This window comes from Protopterus annectens, chromosome 3.part1 (genome assembly GCF_019279795.1).
Source record: "Protopterus annectens isolate FY-2018-M chromosome 3.part1, PAN1.0, whole genome shotgun sequence".
Lineage (NCBI taxonomy): Eukaryota > Metazoa > Chordata > Ceratodontiformes > Protopteridae > Protopterus > Protopterus annectens.
This window is the reverse complement of record NC_056732.1, coordinates 1,349,270,626-1,349,286,645: the sequence shown is the minus strand read 5'-3', so window position 1 is coordinate 1,349,286,645 and position 16,020 is coordinate 1,349,270,626.

Below are 16,020 nucleotides of genomic sequence, written 5' to 3'. Positions count from 1 at the left end.
ATACTGCAAAATCCTACCTCTTTCTAAGTTACTGAGGTGATCATATTTATGTCATATGGAGATACACACCCACACTGAATGACCTATAGTGAGATTAGAACCCCTACCAATCAAGTCTAACACACTACAGAGCACAGTACATATCACATGAGCCATGGATTAAATCTGTTGTGTACATGATTGCAGACAAACTATGTGTGGCTTACATAAACTTGGTTTGTGTTGAACAGCATCTGTGGCCTGCAGAGTAATATTGCTTCTTCCTGTTATCTGCATCTAGTAGCCTAGCAGTCAGATAACTGTTATTTAGCCTAGCTATGTGGTTAAATTTGCCATTTTTGGCCATAAATGTCTGTTTACATTTGGATGGGCAGGCCTGTGGTCAGGAGTAATGTGCCCTGACGTTAATGCATGCATAGACAAAATTATACATTACACCACCTGTTCACCTGTTGGTGTATGTGTGGTGACATCCAGCAGGCACAGTGGTATATAAGTAAGTGTAATATGTACTGATGAGCACTTACTTTGTATCCTTTAAGCAACATTATATATGTGTGATAGTGCAGCTTTACTCACCATTATCAGGGTATGTAGGACAATACAGACATCCACATAACAGGGAAGTATATATAAATGTAGCTGCTTGCATATGATATATATATATATATATATATATATATATATATATATATATATATATATATATATATATTTATATATATATATATATATATATATATATATATATATATATATATATATATGTTCGTAGGTAGGTACTAGGCTATCGGCCTTAGGCCTATACAGGCCTAGCCATAGCGATTCCCTGACTATTGCTTCCCAGAAATATTTACTTTCCTGGACCCCTGTCTAGCAAGGCTACTGATGTGATCCCTTGAGTGAATTTCCTATCTCCCATCCAATAGTCAAGGTTCCTCTTGAAGAGGGCCATTGAGGCGCTCTGCCTGACATGTGCGGGTAGCCTATTCCAGAGGATGGGGTGTCTCTGGGTCAGGAACCTATCCCTCCAGCATGTTCTAATCATTGTGATAACAAGGTTAAGATCCCTGGAGCATGTGTCTCAGGGATTGGGATTTCTTTAAGTGTAGCATGTCCAACAACTCTGAGTTTGAGATGGCCTTGTATGTTAGGCAGAGATCGCCTCTGAGTAGGCAATATGCAACAGAGTATAGCTGGAGTTTCTTTAGATGGTCAGCATAAGGCATCTGCTTTAGACCTGTGAGTCTTTTTATGAAGTATTTCTGCAGCCTTTCTAGTTGCTGCAGATGCCTTGTGAGGTACATACCAAAGGGGCATTATATTCTATAATGGGTTTAATGAGGTATGAGTACAGAGTGGCAATGATCGTCTTTGTTCTGGATGAAAAACCCTTAGTGATGAGGTGTGCCAAGTAGAAGAATTTTCTAACTGTTGTGGCTATGTGGTTATCAAATGTGAGACCACTGTCCACCTGTGTCCCAAGGTCTTTTATCACACTTTTGGCATTTAGTGTACTGCTACCTATGTGGCATTTCACAGGTATGTCAACTATACATTTTTTGGCATTTAGCTTGAGCCCATCGCTCTGGCACCAGACATCTGTTTCAGTAAGGCCCTTTTGTAGTATATCCACATCATTTGGGGATTCAATAATGGCTCCAAGCATGCAGTCATCTATGAACTTTGTAAGCTAGAGTCCCTTAGTGTTGGCCTGTACTTCATATAAGTAGTTATGCCAAACAAGAGTGGCCCCAGGACAGAACCCTGCTGTACACCACTTGTCACTTGTCTGGAGCTGGATTTGGAGTCGGCTCTTTTTACAGTGTGTGTTCTGTCAGTAAGCCAGTTTGAAACCCATCGAGTGATGTAGGGATTAATGCCCAGCTTAGTAAGTTTATCTATGATTCCAGAGTGGGGGATAGTGTCAAAAGCCTTGGCAAGGTCCAAGTAGGCTGTGTGAACCATCTTACCTTCGTCCACTGCTCTGGAGACTGATTCAAAAAAGTTGATCAGGTTCAGGAGGCATGATCGGCCGTTCACAAACCCAAACTGGCCTGGGTCCAGTGTTTGAAGGTTGACAATGCCTTTGTTTATAAGTTCCCTGATAATACGTTCCATGGCCTTGCAGATCAGGCTCATCAGACTGATGGGTTGGAAGTACCCGGGATCCAAAGTGGATCCCCACTTGTGGAGTGGGATGACTATAGCTGTGTACCACTCTGTGGGTTTGTAGTTCATGCAGTACACAGCCCGGGATATCATCTGGTCCCATGGATGCTGTATTCTTGGCTTTGGAGAGTGCATTTTTTACCTGAGTGGCCCTGATTACCAGAATTTGGCACTCTTTCGGTATTGAGATGAGCCTTTTAGGGGGTGAGAGGGAGGGTGAAGTTGGCACTGAATCTATCTGCCAGGATATTGGCAATATCCTTGGGATCAGTATATCTAGTGTCATTCTGCTGTAGCTCAGAGCAGATCTGAGTATTGCCATGTAGATTCTTGACACAGCTATAGAATGCCTTGTGGTTGTCTTTGGAATGTTTGGCAATTTTGTTATCGTAATTAGCTTTGAAAGATTTTATGAGCGATCTCAGCTTTCTACTGAGGCTGGTGAGGGATTTTTTTATGAATCCTGAGTTCTTCCTCTTTTCTGCAACAGTTTCTTTCTTCTGTTGTACCGCTTGTTTATGGCAGGGGACCACTAGATTGGCTTCCTTTTTGTAGAGGACAGCGTCTTGGTTCTATTTAGGATGGCTCGGTCCATGCACGAGTGAATGTGCTCATGCAGCACCTTAGTGTAGGATTCAGCAGTTGAACTTCCAATTCCCATCTGAATGGGTGTCATGAAGTTTGTTACTTCTGACTTGAGAAGCATGAAGCTGGCTTTCTAGAAGCTTTTTATGGAGGTTTCCTTAAAGGGGGTGGGGTTGGGATGTGGATGTCAAGGGTGATTAGCTTATGGTCTGATCTGACCAACGAGAGTGTGACCACTGGTGTGGAGCATCGATCTCCCATGTTGGTAATGGCCAGGTCTAGAATATTGGTACCCCTGATGGGACTATGAATTAGTTGCTCTAGGGTGCTGGAATGTATGAATTCCAAGAACCGTTGAGCAAAGGTCTTGGTACAGGAGTAGTTTTCCCAGTTAATGGCAGGGCAGTTGAAATCAGCCAGTATTGGGGTGTTTGGTTGTATCTTAATATTTTCCAGTATGTTTGGAAAGGTGTAGTGAGAATCTTGGGGCATGGTGGGGGATCTGTAGCAAGCTACAATTTGTATTGCAGTCTTGCCTAGTGTTAGTTGCACCTGGAGAATTTCAGAAGCATTGTGTTGGGCAATCAGCCTGGAGGTGTAAATATCCTTGGTGAATATGGGCACTCCTCCACCTTTAGTGTTTTGGTCCTGGTTTGGTGGCCGAAAAGTGTGGTATGAGTTGTAGCCTGGTATTGCAGGGGTACTCTCTGGAGCTTTGAACCAGGTCTCAGTTTTTGCACATATATCGATGTTCTCCATTTTTAGGAGAGCCTCGAGAGCGTGCATCTTGAGGTTTAGACTTTTAGTATTGAGTAGCATTACCTTCAGATTTTGCTTGATGGTACCCGTTATGGTGGTAGTTTTGTCCTTTGAACCTTGCCTAAAAAAGGCACTATAGGGGTGGCAAGACCTTAGCCAGTAACCTGAATCCCAGGGGTGACAGGTGCAAATCATCTCTTGCAAAGCATAGTGGTCTGTCGATCATGTAATTCCCAGGCAGATAGATTCCGGATCCCCTTTGAATGACACCAGAAGCTTAGCCAATTATTAAAGTCAATCATTTTGCCCTTATACTGTGGTATCATTCTGGGCAATGGTAGGATGCTACTCAGGGCTAGGGTCATACCTGCCTGGGATACATGATCCGAGAGCTCTTCCATGTCTCTTTTCATGTAGTCCAGGGAGGTACGTCTCAAGTCATTCACTCCAACATGGACAATGACAGCGTCATATTTGTACTTGTTGTGGAGTGACTTGAGTGCATGCATTATGTGGCACATCCTGGCACCTGGCAGGCAACTAACTGTAATTTTGTCCTTGTTCAGCCTGGTGAGTGGGACATCAGTGTGCCTGACTAGAGTCACCTACGACTAAAATGTTGGGTACATTGTCTTGCCTTAGGGGCTGCTGTTGGGTGGCACACTGGTGTTGTGAGCTATGTAATGTTTTGGCTATGTTTGGGGGTAGTGTTTGTTTGTGTTTCAGCTTTGGAGGTCCTTGTTGCTTGGGCAGGTTAATGTTAAGAGCCTCTGCATATGTGTTTTTTGTGTTGCTATGTGTGGGTTTTGTTGGTGTGGGTTTTGAAGGACTATGTGTTGTTTGAGGTGTTGTGTGGGTGTTAACCTTCTCCTCTTGACTGTCTAGCCCAATCTTGGTTGGAGAAAGCTTTGCTTCCAGTTTGGCTATGTAAGTGCATCTCTCGCAGGTTGTAGTGTTTGGTGGTAGGAGGAGAGGGTTGTCTGTGTACATGAGGCAATTGCTGCATTGCCCCAGTATGCCCAGATTCACCAGGTGGACAGGAGAAATCACCGGAAGCTGACCCTTAGACATGCCTGGTTAAGTACTTTCTTTGTGTAGTACAAGAGTTGTTTTCCCTTAATTTTTGGCAAAGTACTTGCAATTGTAGGCTGTCTAGTGCCTATGACTATATATGTTAGAGTGCGTGCGTTTGGTATGTAGATTTATGGGGAGAGACAATGATGTACATTTTTGTATATGTCTGGAAAAAAACAAAAAAAACAAAACAAAAAATAAAAAAAATTATACATATATATATATATATATATATATATATATATATATATATATATATATATATATATATATATATATATATATATATATATATATATATATATATATATATATATATATATATATATATATATATATATATATATAAAAAAAATAATATAATATATGAATAATGAATAATTAAGACAACATTAATTGATTTATGTTTTTGATTGGTTGATTGCATTTTTGAATAGTATTTAAATGGTTTGATTTCATGGCAGTTATTCAAGTCTGATGAAGCGTTCTTGAAACATGAAAGCGCTTACTTGCTGCAGTATTAAAGTATTTTATTTATTCTTTATTGGTCGTGTTGAGCCTCTTCTGTTCTTGGACTATTGGATTTTGTATATCGGTGGAAGGCTTTTTACTCAGTGCTACTTTGCTGGTTAATATATTAATTTAATATGTAGTTTAATTTGTAATTTAATATTAATTTAATATTTATTAATATGTATATATATTCTGAATTTGAACTGGATAATTTTCTTGACAGGGTTAGCCAGAGTATCAGTTTTTTAGATTTTACCATCTCGGGTAAAGGGAATTAAGTTAATTTCCTTGATGTTAGTTTGGCCAAGGATCCTGTTTCTTTTAGTTTTCTTCCAACATTCACAGAGTACCTTTTGGAACAACTACTTAGACTTCTCTACTCAGCATCCCCCTTTTATGAAAAGGAATATTGCTAAGGAGCAGTTTGTGCGACTTAGCCAGATTGTGAGTGAGGATGATATTTTCCTTAAAGAAAGTCAGTTTCTTCCCAGACAACAAAATGTTAAATAAAAAAAATAAAAATAAATAAAACAAATGGTTATTTTAAAAAAAAAAAAACATTACCCAGAAAAATTGGTTAATGACATCCTCACTTATATTGTTGTTCACAGGGAAAACAAATATCCTCCCATTTTTAAATCTGGTTTCAGCCCATGACCATTCCAGATTCCCCCTTCCCATTTATCTTGATGAAGGAACTATTAGAGAGATATTATCCAGGAAATGGGGAATTATTAACAGTAACCCAGATTTGGAAAGAATATTGGGTCCCGGTCCTAGCTTTTGCTATAGAAAGACTGTGTCCCTGAAGTCAGCTTTTGAAAAGAATACCCCCTCAATTACCAGTCTCCCTTCCCAGGGTACAGGTATGTTCTGCTGTGGCAAGTGTGTCTGCTCCCCTTTCATTGTTCAAGGGGATTTCTATTTACAAAATCCCAAACTAGAGATACAGTTGCAAGAAACTTTTAATTGTAACTCTGTGAATATAGTCCACCTTGCAGTGTGTGACTGTTGCAAAGCATTTTACGTGGGCAAAACCAGAAGAAAATTAAGTGATCGTATTAAAGAACACAGATAGCACTTAGAAAGAGAGACATTAAGAATGCTTTAGCTAAACACGCTTTTAATAATGCACAGTGCAATACTTTACATTTTGTGGTTCTTGAACATGATTCTTTGCCTTTTGGTGACTGCAATCCCCTTCTGGAACTTAAATAATTGAGATGGCAAGCTAAATTACAGGCAGACATGCCCTCTGGACTCAATGGAAATGTTAATGTTAGAAGCATCCTTAATTGGATTAGATATGGAGGACACACCCCATCAAGAATGTAAAAATTTTTCCCCACTAGTTCTTATTTCATTCCACCATTATTCTGATGATGTTCAACTGGTTAACACTATTTTAACGAACGAAAGCACTTAATATTTTTCAGACTGTTTTGGATTTTATCTTGTGGATTGTTTGTACCAAAGTAGTTTTTAATGAAAAATGGATCTTCTAATTTGAGCTATTGGTCTCAGTCTCCTTATTGTGTCAGCTTCCAAGGTATTTTATTTATTTTTGTATATATATATTTATATATTGATATATCTATAGATATACATATCTATATAGATATATACTTATTTGTGTATACATAGATATAGATATACTATCTATGGGAGAGAGATATAGTGACAAACAGATATGTATACAAATATGTGTATCTACTGACATATCTCCTGCATATCCACAAAACAAATAGCACCAGAATTACTCATTCTAAAGACTTAAACCTTGCCTATGATATAAATAGGACCTGCTGGAGAGATAGGTATGTATCCCAGATACTTCCCCATCTATGAAACAGGCTTGCCATCCATGTGAAGCAGAGTTCCTCCCTAACCCATTTCAAGTGCAACTTGGACATCTGGATGGGAAACTGGAAATTCATCCCCAGTTTGGCACCTATATCTCTAATGGACACAGGTAACCTGTAAATGGTTCACCGCCCAGGTGCATGCTTACACTTTTCAAGCATATCAGAACTTGTCAGAGATATGGGATGCATGGCTAGTCTTAAAAAGGCCCTTGTGGTCATTAGTCTACTAAACTATGAACCTATGAATCTATATATAACAGGTCATTTGGAGCAAGGAGCAGCATAATTGTACTCTGTTTAATTAAGTGTATGAGCATGCCCAGTGGGATTCTTACTACATATAAACTGACTCCAGCCCGCACCTACCTGTACTCCAGTCTGTGATTTTTTGTGTTACACACAATGTCATCTGTCCCTGTTTCTACAGTGCTGCACATCACTCACATTGTCTATGACATTCTACAGCTGTCTGATGTAATTATTATGTGACAGAGATTAATAACGTTACACCACACACAGACTGACAGTCTGTAAAACACAACATAGCAATACCTCACATCCAAAAGAAGTGGATACTTCTAGATTAGAACCATCAACGCCATCACACATGCTAACTTCCCTAGTCCACTGAGCTACACAAAATGTCTGACAGACTCATCACACAATCAACAGCATAAATATGTACGTTGTTATTCCTGCGTTAAGTAAGACATATAATGCATGAGGAATTTCTATGTAACTGCCCTGAGATTTTCTGGACTGCTGATATACCATTGATAAGTTTTATTTATTTAACATTTGTTAACCAGGAAAATCTGACTTGGAATGAGCCAATTTTCAGTGGAGGCCTGGGCAGAAATGCACCAGATGCATGTCTTTTGTAACAAGTTATTGTTCAAGCTGTTATAAGGGAACGCTGCTGTGTTGGGGGTGGGGGAGCAGCACTGCATGTTCTGCTGGGATAAACAGTAGTCCGAATATCATGTAACCCCACTGTGTAACATCTCCCTTGACTGATGTACTGAATATTCCATGCATAAGGCCTAATGAATATTAAAGGGCACATGACAGTGGAATGGGTATCTGTAGTCCCATGTGGATGTTACTTCTGTCCAAATAGCCCACTATATTTACTTGTATAAATGTAGCAGATCCATACGTACAATGCCATATCACAATAATCCTTACAAGTACTCTGTAGTACTTACCTTGCAAATGCAGCAGTTGACAAAACTGTAGCTCAGGGCTGAATCTGTCCAATGCAAACAGTACATAGCCAATATATGGATAGATACAGGTTGTGTGGGTTGCCTGGCATCAATTTTAATATATGTATGTGAGTAGGAGTAAGGTGTCAGTCCTCAGGTCCCTAGGTTGTCAATGAATGTGCTATGCATTTTCTCTTAGCCAAAGCCAGGGCTTACTGAGCCCACCTATATCTGCCTACAGGGACATCAGCAGAGGGTTTCTCCTCCGAGTGTTACTGTGGCTGTGCTAATCTAAGCACTGATGGGGGGGCTGTGTATCCATTCCCTTTGCTGAACCTGCTGCAACTGTTTCTGCAGGATTAGACTGCAGCATAGCACAAACTACGAACATATGTGTACATGTGGCTGTTGAGTACTGCAGGGCTTCACCATATATATCAAGGCACTGAAACCATGACTTTAGAAGCCCAAACACATGCTCTATGATGTTCCTAGTTTGTGCATGTGCCTCATTATGGCATTCTTCCATGGGGGTGTGTGCATTTCTGATGGGTGTCATCATCTACAATTTCAGGGAGTAGCCAGCATCCCCCAGTAAATGGCCATGTGAGATGTCCTATCTAGCAAACACCTGGTACAGCTGTGATGTGTGCCAGATATGGGAGTCATGATAACTACCAGGATTGCCAGCACACACATTCAGGATAATCCCCTGGGTATTGCACATGATCTGTCAGTTGATGGAGTGGTATGCCTTGCGGTTGATGTAGATTCTGCCCTCCTTACTGGGTGATGCCTTGATGTGTACATGAGTCCAGTCTATGGCACCCAGTACTTCTGGGCAGTGTGCTACATGGTAGAAGTGTTGCATACTGCTGGCTCTCACTTCAGGGGTGAAAGGAAAAGATATGTGTTCACTGGCATGTAGTAGCATGGCATCCAGGAACTGGTGGAGAATCCTGGATGCAGATGCCTGTGAGACTCGCATTATGTCCCTAGTTGGTCTTTGGAAAGTACCTGTAGCTAGTATCCTAAGGGCTATACATAACTTTGTTTCCACTGGGATGAGTTCCCCTTTGTTGGCTCTGTTTCTGAGTTGAGGGCAGCAGAGCTCAGTGAGTTCTTGTAGTATATTGCTGTCCACCCAGCTCATGTAGCTCCTGGAAGGTTACCTTGAGCCTGAACATTCTTCAACTTCTCTGCCTAGGCCTATTGTCAGCAGCACCAGTAGCATTGACTTCAGCATCTAGCACATACAGATGTAGCAGACCTGCAGCAGTCCTTAGCATTATCTCAGTTAAAATTTCCAAGTCTGTATTCCAGTGGTCCAGGGTATCAGTGGAAAATCAGAATGTAGGATGTATGCATACTTTATACAGCTCTGCTGTAAGTCCAGAATATGTGATTGGCTAGCTATGATGCATTCCACCTGCCTACAATATAATTAACATCATTCAATGGCCCTACTTCAGTGCACAACACCATGCACAGCACCGCATAGCTTACACAAAGGTCAAAATTAATAATTGAATACATCCAGTTTTAAGGACACGCACTCAGCCAGTCAGTGTGCCATACAAACATGCTCACCAGACTTAAAAGAGCCTAGAAGTGAGAGGACCCCCCCCCCCAATGTCAGACATATCCTGTGTAAATATCAACATGGTCTAAGAGCCTGCATGAAAGGGATATGCAGACACTATTACTCCTTTCTGCTATTCAATAAATCCACCTCATTCACATACATATCCATGCTGACAGCCTAGAAACTACATGCTTCATAGCCCTAACACCTTAGCAACAGCAGCAATGAACCATTGTAGGGACCCCCACGCAAGGTCCTAAAATACATTTCTGTCACATAGTATAAAATTATTTTTTTCCTATTTTTTTTTTTATTTTTTGTTAAGCAAGTTTGTGCACTGAGGCACGTAGCACAAACATGCTGAAATTATTAAAAAAAAATAAAATTATTAATTTAACTTATTCCTTTAGTCTTTCTGACATCCAGAGTAATAGTTTTGCTCATATGTGTATGTGGTATAACATTTTCAGGGGATTTATGTCCACATTTCTACAGTTTTACACCCCCTTTTGTTTGTCTAGACTCCTGTACATGGAATTTTTCCACATATGCTAGGGACACTGACACAGGGTCTGAACAGATGCCTTTCTGCTTGTTGGATCACTCTACCTGCCTCATTTGCATGAGATTCACTTGCTTATGAGGCAATTTGCATGCCACAGAATTTTGCATGTTTGGGTATGCGTGCACGTCACTCAGCAGTGCTTACTGAATCTCAATATGTGCGCGTACGTGTAAGCATTGTGGAGCGATGATTACAAGAAAAAACCACGGGTAGGCTTTATTGAATTCCCCCATATGTGTATCAACTGTTAAATAGTATATTTAGGACAGATATAACAATATGCTGGTTGTTTTGGATTTTTGGGATTATGACACGTGGTAGTAAAAGAGAACAGCTTGCTTGGAGAGTTGGTAGAATCCCAGCTAGTGTAGTAAAACTATTCTGTGCTAAACAATGGAAAACAAGGACCAAGGCTACATTTTATATTCCTTTAAAGGTGCTATTATAAATGCATGCATGCCTACAGAATAAGAAAAAGTTTTCAATGCCTATGGGTCAACTGATAATGTCACCTGAATGATATACTAATGAGCGATAGATGCCATCTTACATACAGAGAACTTTTATTGTATTGATAATTCATACTGAGCTATGTATATAAAGAATATAGGTGGCTATTTTTATATGCCATTGTTTTATTATTCTAAATTAAATTGGATATTTTGTTATTTTGTTATACCTGTTTGCTAAACATACTACTACATTTTGAATAAAATGCAGATAATACATTATGGATTTCAGATAGCAGTCTGAACTCATGAGTGACCAGGTTGGCTACTTCAGTCTAATCAGAACATCTCACCATTGCACTTAATTCTGAGAAGTGATGGAGTCCTAGATTTGCCAGGCAAATCTTTGACCTCTCTCTTCAGAATGAGTTGAGATGCCTAGGCTGATGAGCTTACAGATAATCTTATTTTGCTAAAAATGTGTGTGTGTGTGTATGTGTGTGTGTGTGTGTGTGTGTGTGTGTGTGTGTGTGTGTGTGTGTGTGTGTGTGTGTGTGTATGCGTGTGCATGCGTGCGCATGTGTATGCATGTACGTGCGTTGTGTTTATGTGTGCACGTGTGTGTGTATTTGTGTTTATCTATGTCTGTGCATGTATGTGTGTGTCTGTGTCAATATGTCTGTGAGTACATATTAACAAGGTTATTGAAGTATATTAACTAAGACACATTAAGAGACCTACTTCTATAACTATACTGTTTAGTGGACTGTGAAACACAAGCATCTACTAAATAAATAAATAGTAATATACAAATAATAATATACTAATAAATGATAGACCAGCACTGAGAAAGCTAAGAAAGGATGCCAGCCAACATAAATCCAAGCTCCATGGAAAACACACAGTGGTCAATCTGTTTTAATACATAAACAACAATAATACTTTCCTAGAGATTCATGAAAAGAAATATTAGTGTGGCCACTCAGCAATAAATAATACAATCAAAATTGCACAATTGGCCCAAAAGGGATTATGTATGCATAAACAGTACAGTGGCACAGCAGATAATGTTGTCACCTCACAGCAAGAAGTTCTCCAGTTTGATTTTCAGCTGAGGTGCCTTCTGTGCGGAGTCTGCATGTCCTCTCTGTGTTTGTGTCAGTTTCCTTTGGGTGTTCTGCCTCCCTCCCACATTCCAAAGACATGCAGTAGGTGGATTGGACACTCTAAGCTGTCCATAGGTGTGACTGTGCAGGTAAGTATGTGGTGTAGAATAACTATCATGGAAGGCTAATCTCTAAGAAATGTAAACCTTAGCTCTAGATGATTTCCACTGTTGAAATAACATCCTGGCCCCATGAGCAAAAATGGGAAAAAGAGGTTGTGGAGGGATCAAAGTGCCAAAGTACCAAGGTATTGCATTATTAAGCTATTCACACATGAAATTAGCAGTAATCATACAAAGATATAGACGACACCTGGGCATATCAAAAGATAGGTATCATACTTATACTGATGTTGAAAACAAAAACAGGCACCAATGGAGTTGAAATAAATAAGTCTAAATGCTGATAATGGAAACGACAGCTAGGTTTATTCAGTACATAAATGCACACATCACACAGCGTTTTCATCCACCGGACTTCATCAGATGTAACAAATTTTATCTATGCTGTACGAAACCTTTTTATACCCCTTCCCCCTATAATTAATCAATCACTTAATATTTAATTAATGCATTTAAAATGGTAACACACATAAACCCTTTAATATTCATTAGTAAATACATCCTCTACCTAGAGGATTGACTGTGAATACAAAACAAATACATAAAATCTTTTTACTGAAACCTATTTGTACACTTGTACATTCAGTAATATTACTAAATTAATACAGGAATAAAATTCATATATTTAGAAAATTCATGCATGCTCAAAGGTTTATAATAAAAAACACAGTTAAAAAAGCAGTTGTATACTATATATATTAAAAATTTGTTAAAGAATTGTTAAAAAGGTATATGTATATGTCGTACAAGGAAACTTACAGAAAAATGTTTATTTGTTCACATACTTATCCTTAAAATTAACTAAACAAAATATTTGTACTCAGCTTAATGTAATATAAACAACAAGTGTAACAAATGCTTAAAATCTAGATAGCACCACGAGGTGCTACAACTTAGCTGCCCTCATCCTTAAGATGGGGGCAATGGAAATGTGTTCATTAAGTCCTGGGAATTTATTGGCTTCAAGTAATAACTGCCAATACAATTCCTTGACTTCTATCCTGTTCTCCCAAGGTCCGCCCCTAGTATCTTGATGCACCATTTCTATTACAAAGAAACCCCAATTTGCTCCTACACATGTCATAGTGTGTGTGTATATTGCATTATTAATGTCTTTTGTTCTAATAGCATTCAAGTGTTTGTGTATTCTTCTTTTTAATTTGTGTGTGGTCTTTCCAATATAAAATGCACCACATATTTTACATAGGGCTAGGTGTATCAAGCCTTCTTTACTACAATTGGAGAAACTACTACTCCTAATAGTATACTGCCTATCTGGAATATATAAGAAATCCTGTCTCAAAATGTGTACAAATTGGACACATGTTCCACATTTATAAGTCCTTGGCTTTTTTCCACTTGGCCCTTTGTGGTTCTTCTCCAACAATTCCTTGAGATTTTTACCTTTTTGTATGTACATTGCAATGGATTTTTGACAAATTCTCCAATTCTGACTAGCAACCAAACCTTTCCCAATGTTGTTTGATAATATTTCTAATCATGGGTGATTTTTGATGATAGTACAAAACATAATTTCCCCCAAAAGTGTTCCCTGTCCTACACTCCTCTTGCACTTCTACTTTTTCACATCCCAAAATTGGGGCAAATCTAGAGGTTCTAGCATTTTTTACTTCTACCATCACTTTCTCCACCATTGATGCAGGATATTTCCTAGCTAAAAACATGTCCCTTAGCTTCCAACTTTCATGTTCAAAGTCCACATCCCTAGGTGTCATCCTGCTGCTGCAGATAAATTGCCCCTTAACAATACTTCTTTTGTGTTTGTATGGGTGTGAGCTACTAAAGTATAAATAAGAGTTGGAGAAGATGTCCTTCCTGTATACTCTTGAGGTGTATTGCTGTAGATGTTTGTCTTTCTTAATAGAAACATCCAGGAAGTTCATCTCTTCTCTAGAAATATGATGGGTAAATTTTAAAAAATCAGTGGTATTATTTAAGCACTGTATAAATTCCTTTAGTTTGGTCTCCCCTCCCTTCCAAAAAATACATATATCATCCAGATAATGTTTATAGTATACCCAATAGTGTGCATATTCTGATTCAAACACAAATTTCTCCTCCCACGTCATAAGTACTATATTTGCATATGTAGGGGCACAACATGCCCCCATAGCCACTCCTTGTATCTGCTTGTAAAATTCACATTCAAAAAATGGAAAGTTTTGTTGCAAGACCAAATCCATAAGCTCAATGTGTACCAAAAAATTATTATGGTCCAAATTTCCATACTTATTAATAGCCTACTGAAACCATTCAAGACCTGTAGAGTAAGGAATCACATTAAACAGGTCCTGTATGTCCAAGGTAACAAAAATAATTGAATTAGAGTACATATCATCCCTAATACTTCTTAAAAAATCCCAGGAGTCTTTCAAAATTCCATGAAAAGAAACCCATATGTTCTTTAATTTAGTATCTAGAAATTTGGTAAAAGGATAAGTTTTGGAACCATTTGCGGCTACTATTGGTCTCATTGGGGGATCCTCTACATTCTTATGCACTTTGGGTATCCCAGATATGGCTGGGATCCTGGGTTTTTCCACGCTAATGTATTTGTAAATATCATGTTTAATTAAATTGTCATCCAGCATTTCTTTTAAAGCAAAATCTATTTTGCGGTAGGCCACATTAATTTCATTCCTTGATACCCTCACATATCAAGTGGTATCATTTAACACATTCATCATTTTACTGGAATATAGAATACTATACATCAGTACTACCCCGCCCCCCCTTATCAGGTTGCATCCCCCTAATATAACTATTTTCCTGTAGTGATATGAGAAGTTCCATCTCTTCCTTAGTATGATTTAATTTACCTTTCCATTTTTCCTTAAATATTTCTCTAATCTCCTTTTCTATTTGCCTTTCCATATGTTTTAACTGGGGGTGCATGGGTGGGTTAATAGTACTGTTTTTTTTAATTTTGATGTTACCTCTAGTATTTTGCTGCCCATGAAACATAATTTCCATATTTTCTTTCTCAAAAAGATCCTTAAATCTATCAAACTATCCACCATATTACCCCTACTAGAAGGAATCAACTTGAACCCTTTTGAAAACAGTGTAAAATGCTGCATATTTATCTTCACACTACTGTAATTGTAAATACTAAAGTCCTGAAATATATGACGTGGTCCCTGAACAGTAATATCTCCTGTATTTTCCCCAGTATCATGTTCCCCTTCACTGCTACTTTACTTAATTATTTCCTGCCGCTTGGGGAACCCCTGGGAAAATACCGTACAGGTGATTTATATCTCAGTCTATCCAATCTCTTAAGTTCTGGATATTCCTCAGTTCCTTCATTGTTTGGTTCCATACCCACATTATTCTCATAATTCTCCTGCCTATGTATAGGGTCCCATACATTGTGTGCCTCATAATGTTTGTTCGTGGGACCTCTGTTTGTTTCCACATTCCTGGAATGATACTTTGAAATAAAGTTATCTTTCTTAGGGAATGGATATGCTTTCCTCTGGTGGTATTCCCTCAGGTCCCTATCAATTTTTCCACATTTCCTCTTAAAAATTACCTGACATTTGTCTTCCACCTGTTGTTTAATTAAAAAAATTTTTTTTTTCATTATCACTACTAAACATTAAATCTGTAGTCACCATTTTATTTAAACATTCTATTTCCTCATACAACCTTTGCATATTTCTCTCATTTTCTCTAATAAGAGCTCTCATAACCTCAAATCCGCTATGGTCAAATATTTTTAGCAATTCCTCATGGAAGGTGGACCCCTCCACCACATTATTCGGGTATTTGAACATCCACAGTCCCTTTGGGACAATACCCCTAACAATACAATCCTTCAAGTAATTGTTGTCCATACCTAAGGCTTTGTATCTAAAAATTAAATCTGACAGTTTATTAACATTAGCCCAGTAAAAAATATCCGAGTTAGTTATTTCTTTCCCATCCAGGGGA